This window comes from Elephas maximus, chromosome 5 (assembly GCF_024166365.1).
Source record: "Elephas maximus indicus isolate mEleMax1 chromosome 5, mEleMax1 primary haplotype, whole genome shotgun sequence".
Lineage (NCBI taxonomy): Eukaryota > Metazoa > Chordata > Mammalia > Proboscidea > Elephantidae > Elephas > Elephas maximus.
Window position 1 is genome coordinate 371738 of NC_064823.1, and position 16070 is coordinate 387807.

Below are 16070 nucleotides of genomic sequence, written 5' to 3' on the forward strand. Positions count from 1 at the left end.
GCCAGGGCAACACTGCATGGCACTTCCTCTGCCAGGAGAGAGCTGCTGCTTTGTAGTTTGTGCTGGGAAACCTTGTTTTGGCAAGTGCGAATTGACCGCATTCAGGCAGAAAGAAAAGAGAATAGCAAGAGGCCTTTTCTCCCCGGCTGCTCTGCCAAGCCCTTCCAGCTCAAACTATGTCGTTGCTCCTCTGGAAGGATCCCTGCACCGCGGCGTAGTTTTTCCGAAGAAGCCCTGCGTTTGCAAGAGCAAATGAGGAATTCGTGGCAGGAAAGAGGAAGGAAAGAAAGTTTCTCTCCCTCTGCCTGCTTTGCTCAGAGGACCGGATGAAGTCAGGGAGTTCTCCCTTTCACTGAGAAACGTGCGGGCTGCTGTTGCCTGGGCGCTCTCTTCTTTGCAAAAGAGTCTGCAGTTCCACGCTTTGAACCGTGGAAAGGCGCCGGGCTCTGCTAAGATTTCCCCCGGCGCTTCGTTTGCCCTGGGCCAAAGCGAGCCTTCACAATAGCTGAACGCTAACACTGCATACTCGTTCCACTTCCAGAACCGGGCTACGGCGAGGCAGTTCTCCGGGGGAAAACGGCCCTTCGCGAAGGGCAGATCTGCCGAGCTCATTGCGGGAAAGCGAAAGCAAAGGACGCTTTTCTCCCTCTAACCGCTTTCGTCAGAGGAACGGGGGAAGTCACAGTGTTCTTTCTCTCCCTGAGATACACACAATCTGACGTTGCCTCTGAGCTCCGTTGCTGGCAAAGAACTGAAAGTGACATACATTCCTGTGGGGAAACACAGGGCTTTGCTAGGATTTCTCTAGGCAGTGTGTTTTCCCTGGGCCTCACTGTAGCAACACTATCTCGCAAGGGCAGAACTGCATGGGATTTCCTCCGCCAGGAGAGAGCTGCTGCTTTGTAGTTTGTGCTGGGAAACCTTGCTTTGGCAAGTGCGAATTGACCGCATTCAGGCAGAAAGAAAAGAGAATAGCAAGAGGCCTTTTCTCCCCGGCTGCTCTGCCAAGCCCTTCCAGCTCAAACTATGTCGTTGCTCCTCTGGAAGGATCCCTGCACCGCGGCGTAGTTTTTCCGAAGAAGCCCTGCGTTTGCAAGAGCAAATGAGGAATTCGTGGCAGGAAAGAGGAAGGAAAGAAAGTTTCTCTCCCTCTGCCTGCTTTGCTCAGAGGACCGGATGAAGTCAGGGAGTTCTCCCTTTCACTGAGAAACGTGCGGGCTGCTGTTGCCTGGGCGCTCTCTTCTTTGCAAAAGAGTCTGCAGTTCCACGCTTTGAACCGTGGAAAGGCGCCGGGCTCTGCTAAGATTTCCCCCGGCGCTTCGTTTGCCCTGGGCCAAAGCGAGCCTTCACAATAGCTGAACGCTAACACTGCATACTCGTTCCACTTCCAGAACCGGGCTACGGCGAGGCAGTTCTCCGGGGGAAAACGGCCCTTCGCGAAGGGCAGATCTGCCGAGCTCATTGCGGGAAAGCGAAAGCAAAGGACGCTTTTCTCCCTCTAACCGCTTTCGTCAGAGGAACGGGGGAAGTCACAGTGTTCTTTCTCTCCCTGAGATACACACAATCTGACGTTGCCTCTGAGCTCCGTTGCTGGCAAAGAACTGAAAGTGACATACATTCCTGTGGGGAAACACAGGGCTTTGCTAGGATTTCTCTAGGCAGTGTGTTTTCCCTGGGCCTCACTGTAGCAACACTATCTCGCAAGGGCAGAACTGCATGGGATTTCCTCTGCCAGGAGAGAGCTGCTGCTTTGTAGTTTGTGCTGGGAAACCTTGTTTTGGCAAGTGCGAATTGACCGCATTCAGGCAGAAAGAAAAGAGAATAGCAAGAGGCCTTTTCTCCCCGGCTGCTCTGCCAAGCCCTTCCAGCTCAAACTATGTCGTTGCTCCTCTGGAAGGATCCCTGCACCGCGGCATAGTTTTTCCGAAGAAGCCCTGCGTTTGCAAGAGCAAATGAGGAATTCGTGGCAGGAAAGAGGAAGGAAAGAAAGTTTCTCTCCCTCTGCCTGCTTTGCTCAGAGGACTGGATGAAGTCAGGGAGTTCTCCCTTTCACTGAGAAACGTGCGGGCTGCTGTTGCCTGGGCGCTCTCTTCTTTGCAAAAGAGTCTGCAGTTCCACGCTTTGAACCGTGGAAAGGCGCCGGGCTCTGCTAAGACTTCCCCTGCGCTTCGTTTGCCCTGGGCCAAAGCGAGCCTTCACAATAGCTGAACGCTAACACTGCATACTCGTCCCACTTCCAGAACAGGGCTACCGCGAGGCAGTTCTCCGGGGGAAAACGGCCCTTCGCGAAGGGCAGATCTGCCGAGCTCATTGCGGGAAAGCGAAAGCAAAGGACGCTTTTCTCCCTCTAACCGCTTTCGTCAGAGGAACGGGGGAAGTCACAGTGTTCTTTCTCTCCCTGAGATACACACAATCTGACGTTGCCTCTGAGCTCCGTTGCTGGCAAAGAACTGAAACTGACATACATTCCTGTGGGGAAACACAGGGCTTTGCTACGATTTCTCTAGGCAGTGTGTTTTCCCTGGGCCTCACTGTAGCAACACTATCTCGCCAGGGCAACACTGCATGGCACTTCCTGTGCCAGGAGAGAGCTGCTGCTTTGTAGTTTGTGCTGGGAAACCTTGTTTTGGCAAGTGCGAATTGACCGCATTCAGGCAGAAAGAAAAGAGAATAGCAAGAGGCCTTTTCTCCCCGGCTGCTCTGCCAAGCCCTTCCAGCTCAAACTATGTCGTTGCTCCTCTGGAAGGATCCCTGCACCGCGGCGTAGTTTTTCCGAAGAAGCCCTGCGTTTGCAAGAGCAAATGAGGAATTCGTGGCAGGAAAGAGGAAGGAAAGAAAGTTTCTCTCCCTCTGCCTGCTTTGCTCAGAGGACCGGATGAAGTCAGGGAGTTCTCCCTTTCACTGAGAAACGTGCGGGCTGCTGTTGCCTGGGCGCTCTCTTCTTTGCAAAAGAGTCTGCAGTTCCACGCTTTGAACCGTGGAAAGGCGCCGGGCTCTGCTAAGATTTCCCCCGGCGCTTCGTTTGCCCTGGGCCAAAGCGAGCCTTCACAATAGCTGAACGCTAACACTGCATACTCGTTCCACTTCCAGAACCGGGCTACGGCGAGGCAGTTCTCCGGGGGAAAACGGCCCTTCGCGAAGGGCAGATCTGCCGAGCTCATTGCGGGAAAGCGAAAGCAAAGGACGCTTTTCTCCCTCTAACCGCTTTCGTCAGAGGAACGGGGGAAGTCACAGTGTTCTTTCTCTCCCTGAGATACACACAATCTGACGTTGCCTCTGAGCTCCGTTGCTGGCAAAGAACTGAAAGTGACATACATTCCTGTGGGGAAACACAGGGCTTTGCTAGGATTTCTCTAGGCAGTGTGTTTTCCCTGGGCCTCACTGTAGCAACACTATCTCGCAAGGGCAGAACTGCATGGGATTTCCTCTGCCAGGAGAGAGCTGCTGCTTTGTAGTTTGTGCTGGGAAACCTTGTTTTGGCAAGTGCGAATTGACCGCATTCAGGCAGAAAGAAAAGAGAATAGCAAGAGGCCTTTTCTCCCCAGCTGCTCTGCCAAGCCCTTCCAGCTCAAACTATGTCGTTGCTCCTCTGGAAGGATCCCTGCACCGCGGCGTAGTTTTTCCGAAGAAGCCCTGCGTTTGCAAGAGCAAATGAGGAATTCGTGGCAGGAAAGAGGAAGGAAAGAAAGTTTCTCTCCCTCTGCCTGCTTTGCTCAGAGGACTGGATGAAGTCAGGGAGTTCTCCCTTTCACTGAGAAACGTGCGGGCTGCTGTTGCCTGGGCGCTCTCTTCTTTGCAAAAGAGTCTGCAGTTCCACGCTTTGAACCGTGGAAAGGCGCCGGGCTCTGCTAAGACTTCCCCTGCGCTTCGTTTGCCCTGGGCCAAAGCGAGCCTTCACAATAGCTGAACGCTAACACTGCATACTCGTCCCACTTCCAGAACAGGGCTACCGCGAGGCAGTTCTCCGGGGGAAAACGGCCCTTCGCGAAGGGCAGATCTGCCGAGCTCATTGCGGGAAAGCGAAAGCAAAGGACGCTTTTCTCCCTCTAACCGCTTTCGTCAGAGGAACGGCGGAAGTCACAGTGTTCTTTCTCTCCCTGAGATACACACAATCTGACGTTGCCTCTGAGCTCCGTTGCTGGCAAAGAACTGAAACTGACATACATTCCTGTGGGGAAACACAGGGCTTTGCTAGGATTTCTCTAGGCAGTGTGTTTTCCCTGGGCCTCACTGTAGCAACACTATCTCGCAAGGGCAGAACTGCATGGGATTTCCTCCGCCAGGAGAGAGCTGCTGCTTTGTAGTTTGTGCTGGGAAACCTTGCTTTGGCAAGTGCGAATTGACCGCATTCAGGCAGAAAGAAAAGAGAATAGCAAGAGGCCTTTTCTCCCCGGCTGCTCTGCCAAGCCCTTCCAGCTCAAACTATGTCGTTGCTCCTCTGGAAGGATCCCTGCACCGCGGCGTAGTTTTTCCGAAGAAGCCCTGCGTTTGCAAGAGCAAATGAGGAATTCGTGGCAGGAAAGAGGAAGGAAAGAAAGTTTCTCTCCCTCTGCCTGCTTTGCTCAGAGGACCGGATGAAGTCAGGGAGTTCTCCCTTTCACTGAGAAACGTGCGGGCTGCTGTTGCCTGGGCGCTCTCTTCTTTGCAAAAGAGTCTGCAGTTCCACGCTTTGAACCGTGGAAAGGCGCCGGGCTCTGCTAAGATTTCCCCCGGCGCTTCGTTTGCCCTGGGCCAAAGCGAGCCTTCACAATAGCTGAACGCTAACACTGCATACTCGTTCCACTTCCAGAACCGGGCTACGGCGAGGCAGTTCTCCGGGGGAAAACGGCCCTTCGCGAAGGGCAGATCTGCCGAGCTCATTGCGGGAAAGCGAAAGCAAAGGACGCTTTTCTCCCTCTAACCGCTTTCGTCAGAGGAACGGGGGAAGTCACAGTGTTCTTTCTCTCCCTGAGATACACACAATCTGACGTTGCCTCTGAGCTCCGTTGCTGGCAAAGAACTGAAAGTGACATACATTCCTGTGGGGAAACACAGGGCTTTGCTAGGATTTCTCTAGGCAGTGTGTTTTCCCTGGGCCTCACTGTAGCAACACTATCTCGCAAGGGCAGAACTGCATGGGATTTCCTCTGCCAGGAGAGAGCTGCTGCTTTGTAGTTTGTGCTGGGAAACCTTGTTTTGGCAAGTGCGAATTGACCGCATTCAGGCAGAAAGAAAAGAGAATAGCAAGAGGCCTTTTCTCCCCGGCTGCTCTGCCAAGCCCTTCCAGCTCAAACTATGTCGTTGCTCCTCTGGAAGGATCCCTGCACCGCGGCGTAGTTTTTCCGAAGAAGCCCTGCGTTTGCAAGAGCAAATGAGGAATTCGTGGCAGGAAAGAGGAAGGAAAGAAAGTTTCTCTCCCTCTGCCTGCTTTGCTCAGAGGACTGGATGAAGTCAGGGAGTTCTCCCTTTCACTGAGAAACGTGCGGGCTGCTGTTGCCTGGGCGCTCTCTTCTTTGCAAAAGAGTCTGCAGTTCCACGCTTTGAACCGTGGAAAGGCGCCGGGCTCTGCTAAGACTTCCCCTGCGCTTCGTTTGCCCTGGGCCAAAGCGAGCCTTCACAATAGCTGAACGCTAACACTGCATACTCGTCCCACTTCCAGAACAGGGCTACCGCGAGGCAGTTCTCCGGGGGAAAACGGCCCTTCGCGAAGGGCAGATCTGCCGAGCTCATTGCGGGAAAGCGAAAGCAAAGGACGCTTTTCTCCCTCTAACCGCTTTCGTCAGAGGAACGGCGGAAGTCACAGTGTTCTTTCTCTCCCTGAGATACACACAATCTGACGTTGCCTCTGAGCTCCGTTGCTGGCAAAGAACTGAAACTGACATACATTCCTGTGGGGAAACACAGGGCTTTGCTAGGATTTCTCTAGGCAGTGTGTTTTCCCTGGGCCTCACTGTAGCAACACTATCTCGCAAGGGCAGAACTGCATGGGATTTCCTCCGCCAGGAGAGAGCTGCTGCTTTGTAGTTTGTGCTGGGAAACCTTGCTTTGGCAAGTGCGAATTGACCGCATTCAGGCAGAAAGAAAAGAGAATAGCAAGAGGCCTTTTCTCCCCGGCTGCTCTGCCAAGCCCTTCCAGCTCAAACTATGTCGTTGCTCCTCTGGAAGGATCCCTGCACCGCGGCGTAGTTTTTCCGAAGAAGCCCTGCGTTTGCAAGAGCAAATGAGGAATTCGTGGCAGGAAAGAGGAAGGAAAGAAAGTTTCTCTCCCTCTGCCTGCTTTGCTCAGAGGACCGGATGAAGTCAGGGAGTTCTCCCTTTCACTGAGAAACGTGCGGGCTGCTGTTGCCTGGGCGCTCTCTTCTTTGCAAAAGAGTCTGCAGTTCCACGCTTTGAACCGTGGAAAGGCGCCGGGCTCTGCTAAGATTTCCCCCGGCGCTTCGTTTGCCCTGGGCCAAAGCGAGCCTTCACAATAGCTGAACGCTAACACTGCATACTCGTTCCACTTCCAGAACCGGGCTACGGCGAGGCAGTTCTCCGGGGGAAAACGGCCCTTCGCGAAGGGCAGATCTGCCGAGCTCATTGCGGGAAAGCGAAAGCAAAGGACGCTTTTCTCCCTCTAACCGCTTTCGTCAGAGGAACGGGGGAAGTCACAGTGTTCTTTCTCTCCCTGAGATACACACAATCTGACGTTGCCTCTGAGCTCCGTTGCTGGCAAAGAACTGAAAGTGACATACATTCCTGTGGGGAAACACAGGGCTTTGCTAGGATTTCTCTAGGCAGTGTGTTTTCCCTGGGCCTCACTGTAGCAACACTATCTCGCAAGGGCAGAACTGCATGGGATTTCCTCTGCCAGGAGAGAGCTGCTGCTTTGTAGTTTGTGCTGGGAAACCTTGTTTTGGCAAGTGCGAATTGACCGCATTCAGGCAGAAAGAAAAGAGAATAGCAAGAGGCCTTTTCTCCCCAGCTGCTCTGCCAAGCCCTTCCAGCTCAAACTATGTCGTTGCTCCTCTGGAAGGATCCCTGCACCGCGGCGTAGTTTTTCCGAAGAAGCCCTGCGTTTGCAAGAGCAAATGAGGAATTCGTGGCAGGAAAGAGGAAGGAAAGAAAGTTTCTCTCCCTCTGCCTGCTTTGCTCAGAGGACTGGATGAAGTCAGGGAGTTCTCCCTTTCACTGAGAAACGTGCGGGCTGCTGTTGCCTGGGCGCTCTCTTCTTTGCAAAAGAGTCTGCAGTTCCACGCTTTGAACCGTGGAAAGGCGCCGGGCTCTGCTAAGACTTCCCCTGCGCTTCGTTTGCCCTGGGCCAAAGCGAGCCTTCACAATAGCTGAACGCTAACACTGCATACTCGTCCCACTTCCAGAACAGGGCTACCGCGAGGCAGTTCTCCGGGGGAAAACGGCCCTTCGCGAAGGGCAGATCTGCCGAGCTCATTGCGGGAAAGCGAAAGCAAAGGACGCTTTTCTCCCTCTAACCGCTTTCGTCAGAGGAACGGGGGAAGTCACAGTGTTCTTTCTCTCCCTGAGATACACACAATCTGACGTTGCCTCTGAGCTCCGTTGCTGGCAAAGAACTGAAACTGACATACATTCCTGTGGGGAAACACAGGGCTTTGCTACGATTTCTCTAGGCAGTGTGTTTTCCCTGGGCCTCACTGTAGCAACACTATCTCGCCAGGGCAACACTGCATGGCACTTCCTGTGCCAGGAGAGAGCTGCTGCTTTGTAGTTTGTGCTGGGAAACCTTGTTTTGGCAAGTGCGAATTGACCGCATTCAGGCAGAAAGAAAAGAGAATAGCAAGAGGCCTTTTCTCCCCGGCTGCTCTGCCAAGCCCTTCCAGCTCAAACTATGTCGTTGCTCCTCTGGAAGGATCCCTGCACCGCGGCGTAGTTTTTCCGAAGAAGCCCTGCGTTTGCAAGAGCAAATGAGGAATTCGTGGCAGGAAAGAGGAAGGAAAGAAAGTTTCTCTCCCTCTGCCTGCTTTGCTCAGAGGACCGGATGAAGTCAGGGAGTTCTCCCTTTCACTGAGAAACGTGCGGGCTGCTGTTGCCTGGGCGCTCTCTTCTTTGCAAAAGAGTCTGCAGTTCCACGCTTTGAACCGTGGAAAGGCGCCGGGCTCTGCTAAGATTTCCCCCGGCGCTTCGTTTGCCCTGGGCCAAAGCGAGCCTTCACAATAGCTGAACGCTAACACTGCATACTCGTTCCACTTCCAGAACCGGGCTACGGCGAGGCAGTTCTCCGGGGGAAAACGGCCCTTCGCGAAGGGCAGATCTGCCGAGCTCATTGCGGGAAAGCGAAAGCAAAGGACGCTTTTCTCCCTCTAACCGCTTTCGTCAGAGGAACGGGGGAAGTCACAGTGTTCTTTCTCTCCCTGAGATACACACAATCTGACGTTGCCTCTGAGCTCCGTTGCTGGCAAAGAACTGAAAGTGACATACATTCCTGTGGGGAAACACAGGGCTTTGCTAGGATTTCTCTAGGCAGTGTGTTTTCCCTGGGCCTCACTGTAGCAACACTATCTCGCAAGGGCAGAACTGCATGGGATTTCCTCTGCCAGGAGAGAGCTGCTGGTTTGTAGTTTGTGCTGGGAAACCTTGTTTTGGCAAGTGCGAATTGACCGCATTCAGGCAGAAAGAAAAGAGAATAGCAAGAGGCCTTTTCTCCCCAGCTGCTCTGCCAAGCCCTTCCAGCTCAAACTATGTCGTTGCTCCTCTGGAAGGATCCCTGCACCGCGGCGTAGTTTTTCCGAAGAAGCCCTGCGTTTGCAAGAGCAAATGAGGAATTCGTGGCAGGAAAGAGGAAGGAAAGAAAGTTTCTCTCCCTCTGCCTGCTTTGCTCAGAGGACTGGATGAAGTCAGGGAGTTCTCCCTTTCACTGAGAAACGTGCGGGCTGCTGTTGCCTGGGCGCTCTCTTCTTTGCAAAAGAGTCTGCAGTTCCACGCTTTGAACCGTGGAAAGGCGCCGGGCTCTGCTAAGACTTCCCCTGCGCTTCGTTTGCCCTGGGCCAAAGCGAGCCTTCACAATAGCTGAACGCTAACACTGCATACTCGTCCCACTTCCAGAACAGGGCTACCGCGAGGCAGTTCTCCGGGGGAAAACGGCCCTTCGCGAAGGGCAGATCTGCCGAGCTCATTGCGGGAAAGCGAAAGCAAAGGACGCTTTTCTCCCTCTAACCGCTTTCGTCAGAGGAACGGCGGAAGTCACAGTGTTCTTTCTCTCCCTGAGATACACACAATCTGACGTTGCCTCTGAGCTCCGTTGCTGGCAAAGAACTGAAACTGACATACATTCCTGTGGGGAAACACAGGGCTTTGCTAGGATTTCTCTAGGCAGTGTGTTTTCCCTGGGCCTCACTGTAGCAACACTATCTCGCAAGGGCAGAACTGCATGGGATTTCCTCCGCCAGGAGAGAGCTGCTGCTTTGTAGTTTGTGCTGGGAAACCTTGCTTTGGCAAGTGCGAATTGACCGCATTCAGGCAGAAAGAAAAGAGAATAGCAAGAGGCCTTTTCTCCCCGGCTGCTCTGCCAAGCCCTTCCAGCTCAAACTATGTCGTTGCTCCTCTGGAAGGATCCCTGCACCGCGGCGTAGTTTTTCCGAAGAAGCCCTGCGTTTGCAAGAGCAAATGAGGAATTCGTGGCAGGAAAGAGGAAGGAAAGAAAGTTTCTCTCCCTCTGCCTGCTTTGCTCAGAGGACCGGATGAAGTCAGGGAGTTCTCCCTTTCACTGAGAAACGTGCGGGCTGCTGTTGCCTGGGCGCTCTCTTCTTTGCAAAAGAGTCTGCAGTTCCACGCTTTGAACCGTGGAAAGGCGCCGGGCTCTGCTAAGATTTCCCCCGGCGCTTCGTTTGCCCTGGGCCAAAGCGAGCCTTCACAATAGCTGAACGCTAACACTGCATACTCGTTCCACTTCCAGAACCGGGCTACGGCGAGGCAGTTCTCCGGGGGAAAACGGCCCTTCGCGAAGGGCAGATCTGCCGAGCTCATTGCGGGAAAGCGAAAGCAAAGGACGCTTTTCTCCCTCTAACCGCTTTCGTCAGAGGAACGGGGGAAGTCACAGTGTTCTTTCTCTCCCTGAGATACACACAATCTGACGTTGCCTCTGAGCTCCGTTGCTGGCAAAGAACTGAAAGTGACATACATTCCTGTGGGGAAACACAGGGCTTTGCTAGGATTTCTCTAGGCAGTGTGTTTTCCCTGGGCCTCCCTGTAGCAACACTATCTCGCAAGGGCAGAACTGCATGGGATTTCCTCTGCCAGGAGAGAGCTGCTGCTTTGTAGTTTGTGCTGGGAAACCTTGTTTTGGCAAGTGCGAATTGACCGCATTCAGGCAGAAAGAAAAGAGAATAGCAAGAGGCCTTTTCTCCCCGGCTGCTCTGCCAAGCCCTTCCAGCTCAAACTATGTCGTTGCTCCTCTGGAAGGATCCCTGCACCGCGGCGTAGTTTTTCCGAAGAAGCCCTGCGTTTGCAAGAGCAAATGAGGAATTCGTGGCAGGAAAGAGGAAGGAAAGAAAGTTTCTCTCCCTCTGCCTGCTTTGCTCAGAGGACTGGATGAAGTCAGGGAGTTCTCCCTTTCACTGAGAAACGTGCGGGCTGCTGTTGCCTGGGCGCTCTCTTCTTTGCAAAAGAGTCTGCAGTTCCACGCTTTGAACCGTGGAAAGGCGCCGGGCTCTGCTAAGACTTCCCCTGCGCTTCGTTTGCCCTGGGCCAAAGCGAGCCTTCACAATAGCTGAACGCTAACACTGCATACTCGTCCCACTTCCAGAACAGGGCTACCGCGAGGCAGTTCTCCGGGGGAAAACGGCCCTTCGCGAAGGGCAGATCTGCCGAGCTCATTGCGGGAAAGCGAAAGCAAAGGACGCTTTTCTCCCTCTAACCGCTTTCGTCAGAGGAACGGGGGAAGTCACAGTGTTCTTTCTCTCCCTGAGATACACACAATCTGACGTTGCCTCTGAGCTCCGTTGCTGGCAAAGAACTGAAACTGACATACATTCCTGTGGGGAAACACAGGGCTTTGCTACGATTTCTCTAGGCAGTGTGTTTTCCCTGGGCCTCACTGTAGCAACACTATCTCGCCAGGGCAACACTGCATGGCACTTCCTCTGCCAGGAGAGAGCTGCTGCTTTGTAGTTTGTGCTGGGAAACCTTGTTTTGGCAAGTGCGAATTGACCGCATTCAGGCAGAAAGAAAAGAGAATAGCAAGAGGCCTTTTCTCCCCGGCTGCTCTGCCAAGCCCTTCCAGTTCAAACTATGTCGTTGCTCCTCTGGAAGGATCCCTGCACCGCGGCGTAGTTTTTCCGAAGAAGCCCTGCGTTTGCAAGAGCAAATGAGGAATTCGTGGCAGGAAAGAGGAAGGAAAGAAAGTTTCTCTCCCTCTGCCTGCTTTGCTCAGAGGACCGGATGAAGTCAGGGAGTTCTCCCTTTCACTGAGAAACGTGCGGGCTGCTGTTGCCTGGGCGCTCTCTTCTTTGCAAAAGAGTCTGCAGTTCCACGCTTTGAACCGTGGAAAGGCGCCGGGCTCTGCTAAGATTTCCCCCGGCGCTTCGTTTGCCCTGGGCCAAAGCGAGCCTTCACAATAGCTGAACGCTAACACTGCATACTCGTTCCACTTCCAGAACCGGGCTACGGCGAGGCAGTTCTCCGGGGGAAAACGGCCCTTCGCGAAGGGCAGATCTGCCGAGCTCATTGCGGGAAAGCGAAAGCAAAGGACGCTTTTCTCCCTCTAACCGCTTTCGTCAGAGGAACGGGGGAAGTCACAGTGTTCTTTCTCTCCCTGAGATACACACAATCTGACGTTGCCTCTGAGCTCCGTTGCTGGCAAAGAACTGAAACTGACATACATTCCTGTGGGGAAACACAGGGCTTTGCTAGGATTTCTCTAGGCAGTGTGTTTTCCCTGGGCCTCACTGTAGCAACACTATCTCGCAAGGGCAGAACTGCATGGGATTTCCTCTGCCAGGAGAGAGCTGCTGCTTTGTAGTTTGTGCTGGGAAACCTTGTTTTGGCAAGTGCGAATTGACCGCATTCAGGCAGAAAGAAAAGAGAATAGCAAGAGGCCTTTTCTCCCCAGCTGCTCTGCCAAGCCCTTCCAGCTCAAACTATGTCGTTGCTCCTCTGGAAGGATCCCTGCACCGCGGCGTAGTTTTTCCGAAGAAGCCCTGCGTTTGCAAGAGCAAATGAGGAATTCGTGGCAGGAAAGAGGAAGGAAAGAAAGTTTCTCTCCCTCTGCCTGCTTTGCTCAGAGGACTGGATGAAGTCAGGGAGTTCTCCCTTTCACTGAGAAACGTGCGGGCTGCTGTTGCCTGGGCGCTCTCTTCTTTGCAAAAGAGTCTGCAGTTCCACGCTTTGAACCGTGGAAAGGCGCCGGGCTCTGCTAAGATTTCCCCCGGCGCTTCGTTTGCCCTGGGCCAAAGCGAGCCTTCACAATAGCTGAACGCTAACACTGCATACTCGTTCCACTTCCAGAACCGGGCTACGGCGAGGCAGTTCTCCGGGGGAAAACGGCCCTTCGCGAAGGGCAGATCTGCCGAGCTCATTGCGGGAAAGCGAAAGCAAAGGACGCTTTTCTCCCTCTAACCGCTTTCGTCAGAGGAACGGGGGAAGTCACAGTGTTCTTTCTCTCCCTGAGATACACACAATCTGACGTTGCCTCTGAGCTCCGTTGCTGGCAAAGAACTGAAAGTGACATACATTCCTGTGGGGAAACACAGGGCTTTGCTAGGATTTCTCTAGGCAGTGTGTTTTCCCTGGGCCTCACTGTAGCAACACTATCTCGCAAGGGCAGAACTGCATGGGATTTCCTCTGCCAGGAGAGAGCTGCTGCTTTGTAGTTTGTGCTGGGAAACCTTGTTTTGGCAAGTGCGAATTGACCGCATTCAGGCAGAAAGAAAAGAGAATAGCAAGAGGCCTTTTCTCCCCAGCTGCTCTGCCAAGCCCTTCCAGCTCAAACTATGTCGTTGCTCCTCTGGAAGGATCCCTGCACCGCGGCGTAGTTTTTCCGAAGAAGCCCTGCGTTTGCAAGAGCAAATGAGGAATTCGTGGCAGGAAAGAGGAAGGAAAGAAAGTTTCTCTCCCTCTGCCTGCTTTGCTCAGAGGACTGGATGAAGTCAGGGAGTTCTCCCTTTCACTGAGAAACGTGCGGGCTGCTGTTGCCTGGGCGCTCTCTTCTTTGCAAAAGAGTCTGCAGTTCCACGCTTTGAACCGTGGAAAGGCGCCGGGCTCTGCTAAGACTTCCCCTGCGCTTCGTTTGCCCTGGGCCAAAGCGAGCCTTCACAATAGCTGAACGCTAACACTGCATACTCGTTCCACTTCCAGAACCGGGCTACGGCGAGGCAGTTCTCCGGGGGAAAACGGCCCTTCGCGAAGGGCAGATCTGCCGAGCTCATTGCGGGAAAGCGAAAGCAAAGGACGCTTTTCTCCCTCTAACCGCTTTCGTCAGAGGAACGGGGGAAGTCACAGTGTTCTTTCTCTCCCTGAGATACACACAATCTGACGTTGCCTCTGAGCTCCGTTGCTGGCAAAGAACTGAAACTGACATACATTCCTGTGGGGAAACACAGGGCTTTGCTAGGATTTCTCTAGGCAGTGTGTTTTCCCTGGGCCTCACTGTAGCAACACTATCTCGCAAGGGCAGAACTGCATGGGATTTCCTCTGCCAGGAGAGAGCTGCTGCTTTGTAGTTTGTGCTGGGAAACCTTGTTTTGGCAAGTGCGAATTGACCGCATTCAGGCAGAAAGAGAAGAGAATAGCAAGAGGCCTTTTCTCCCCGGCTGCTCTGCCAAGCCCTTCCAGCTCAAACTATGTCGTTGCTCCTCTGGAAGGATCCCTGCACCGCGGCGTAGTTTTTCCGAAGAAGCCCTGCGTTTGCAAGAGCAAATGAGGAATTCGTGGCAGGAAAGAGGAAGGAAAGAAAGTTTCTCTCCCTCTGCCTGCTTTGCTCAGAGGACTGGATGAAGTCAGGGAGTTCTCCCTTTCACTGAGAAACGTGCGGGCTGCTGTTGCCTGGGCGCTCTCTTCTTTGCAAAAGAGTCTGCAGTTCCACGCTTTGAACCGTGGAAAGGCGCCGGGCTCTGCTAAGACTTCCCCTGCGCTTCGTTTGCCCTGGGCCAAAGCGAGCCTTCACAATAGCTGAACGCTAACACTGCATACTCGTCCCACTTCCAGAACAGGGCTACCGCGAGGCAGTTCTCCGGGGGAAAACGGCCCTTCGCGAAGGGCAGATCTGCCGAGCTCATTGCGGGAAAGCGAAAGCAAAGGACGCTTTTCTCCCTCTAACCGCTTTCGTCAGAGGAACGGGGGAAGTCACAGTGTTCTTTCTCTCCCTGAGATACACACAATCTGACGTTGCCTCTGAGCTCCGTTGCTGGCAAAGAACTGAAACTGACATACATTCCTGTGGGGAAACACAGGGCTTTGCTAGGATTTCTCTAGGCAGTGTGTTTTCCCTGGGCCTCACTGTAGCAACACTATCTCGCAAGGGCAGAACTGCATGGGATTTCCTCTGCCAGGAGAGAGCTGCTGCTTTGTAGTTTGTGCTGGGAAACCTTGTTTTGGCAAGTGCGAATTGACCGCATTCAGGCAGAAAGAAAAGAGAATAGCAAGAGGCCTTTTCTCCCCGGCTGCTCTGCCAAGCCCTTCCAGCTCAAACTATGTCGTTGCTCCTCTGGAAGGATCCCTGCACCGCGGCGTAGTTTTTCCGAAGAAGCCCTGCGTTTGCAAGAGCAAATGAGGAATTCGTGGCAGGAAAGAGGAAGGAAAGAAAGTTTCTCTCCCTCTGCCTGCTTTGCTCAGAGGACCGGATGAAGTCAGGGAGTTCTCCCTTTCACTGAGAAACGTGCGGGCTGCTGTTGCCTGGGCGCTCTCTTCTTTGCAAAAGAGTCTGCAGTTCCACGCTTTGAACCGTGGAAAGGCGCCGGGCTCTGCTAAGACTTCCCCTGCGCTTCGTTTGCCCTGGGCCAAAGCGAGCCTTCACAATAGCTGAACGCTAACACTGCATACTCGTTCCACTTCCAGAACCGGGCTACGGCGAGGCAGTTCTCCGGGGGAAAACGGCCCTTCGCGAAGGGCAGATCTGCCGAGCTCATTGCGGGAAAGCGAAAGCAAAGGACGCTTTTCTCCCTCTAACCGCTTTCGTCAGAGGAACGGGGGAAGTCACAGTGTTCTTTCTCTCCCTGAGATACACACAATCTGACGTTGCCTCTGAGCTCCGTTGCTGGCAAAGAACTGAAAGTGACATACATTCCTGTGGGGAAACACAGGGCTTTGCTAGGATTTCTCTAGGCAGTGTGTTTTCCCTGGGCCTCACTGTAGCAACACTATCTCGCAAGGGCAGAACTGCATGGGATTTCCTCTGCCAGGAGAGAGCTGCTGCTTTGTAGTTTGTGCTGGGAAACCTTGTTTTGGCAAGTGCGAATTGACCGCATTCAGGCAGAAAGAAAAGAGAATAGCAAGAGGCCTTTTCTCCCCAGCTGCTCTGCCAAGCCCTTCCAGCTCAAACTATGTCGTTGCTCCTCTGGAAGGATCCCTGCACCGCGGCGTAGTTTTTCCGAAGAAGCCCTGCGTTTGCAAGAGCAAATGAGGAATTCGTGGCAGGAAAGAGGAAGGAAAGAAAGTTTCTCTCCCTCTGCCTGCTTTGCTCAGAGGACTGGATGAAGTCAGGGAGTTCTCCCTTTCACTGAGAAACGTGCGGGCTGCTGTTGCCTGGGCGCTCTCTTCTTTGCAAAAGAGTCTGCAGTTCCACGCTTTGAACCGTGGAAAGGCGCCGGGCTCTGCTAAGACTTCCCCTGCGCTTCGTTTGCCCTGGGCCAAAGCGAGCCTTCACAATAGCTGAACGCTAACACTGCATACTCGTCCCACTTCCAGAACAGGGCTACCGCGAGGCAGTTCTCCGGGGGAAAACGGCCCTTCGCGAAGGGCAGATCTGCCGAGCTCATTGCGGGAAAGCGAAAGCAAAGGACGCTTTTCTCCCTCTAACCGCTTTCGTCAGAGGAACGGCGGAAGTCACAGTGTTCTTTCTCTCCCTGAGATACACACAATCTGACGTTGCCTCTGAGCTCCGTTGCTGGCAAAGAACTGAAACTGACATACATTCCTGTGGGGAA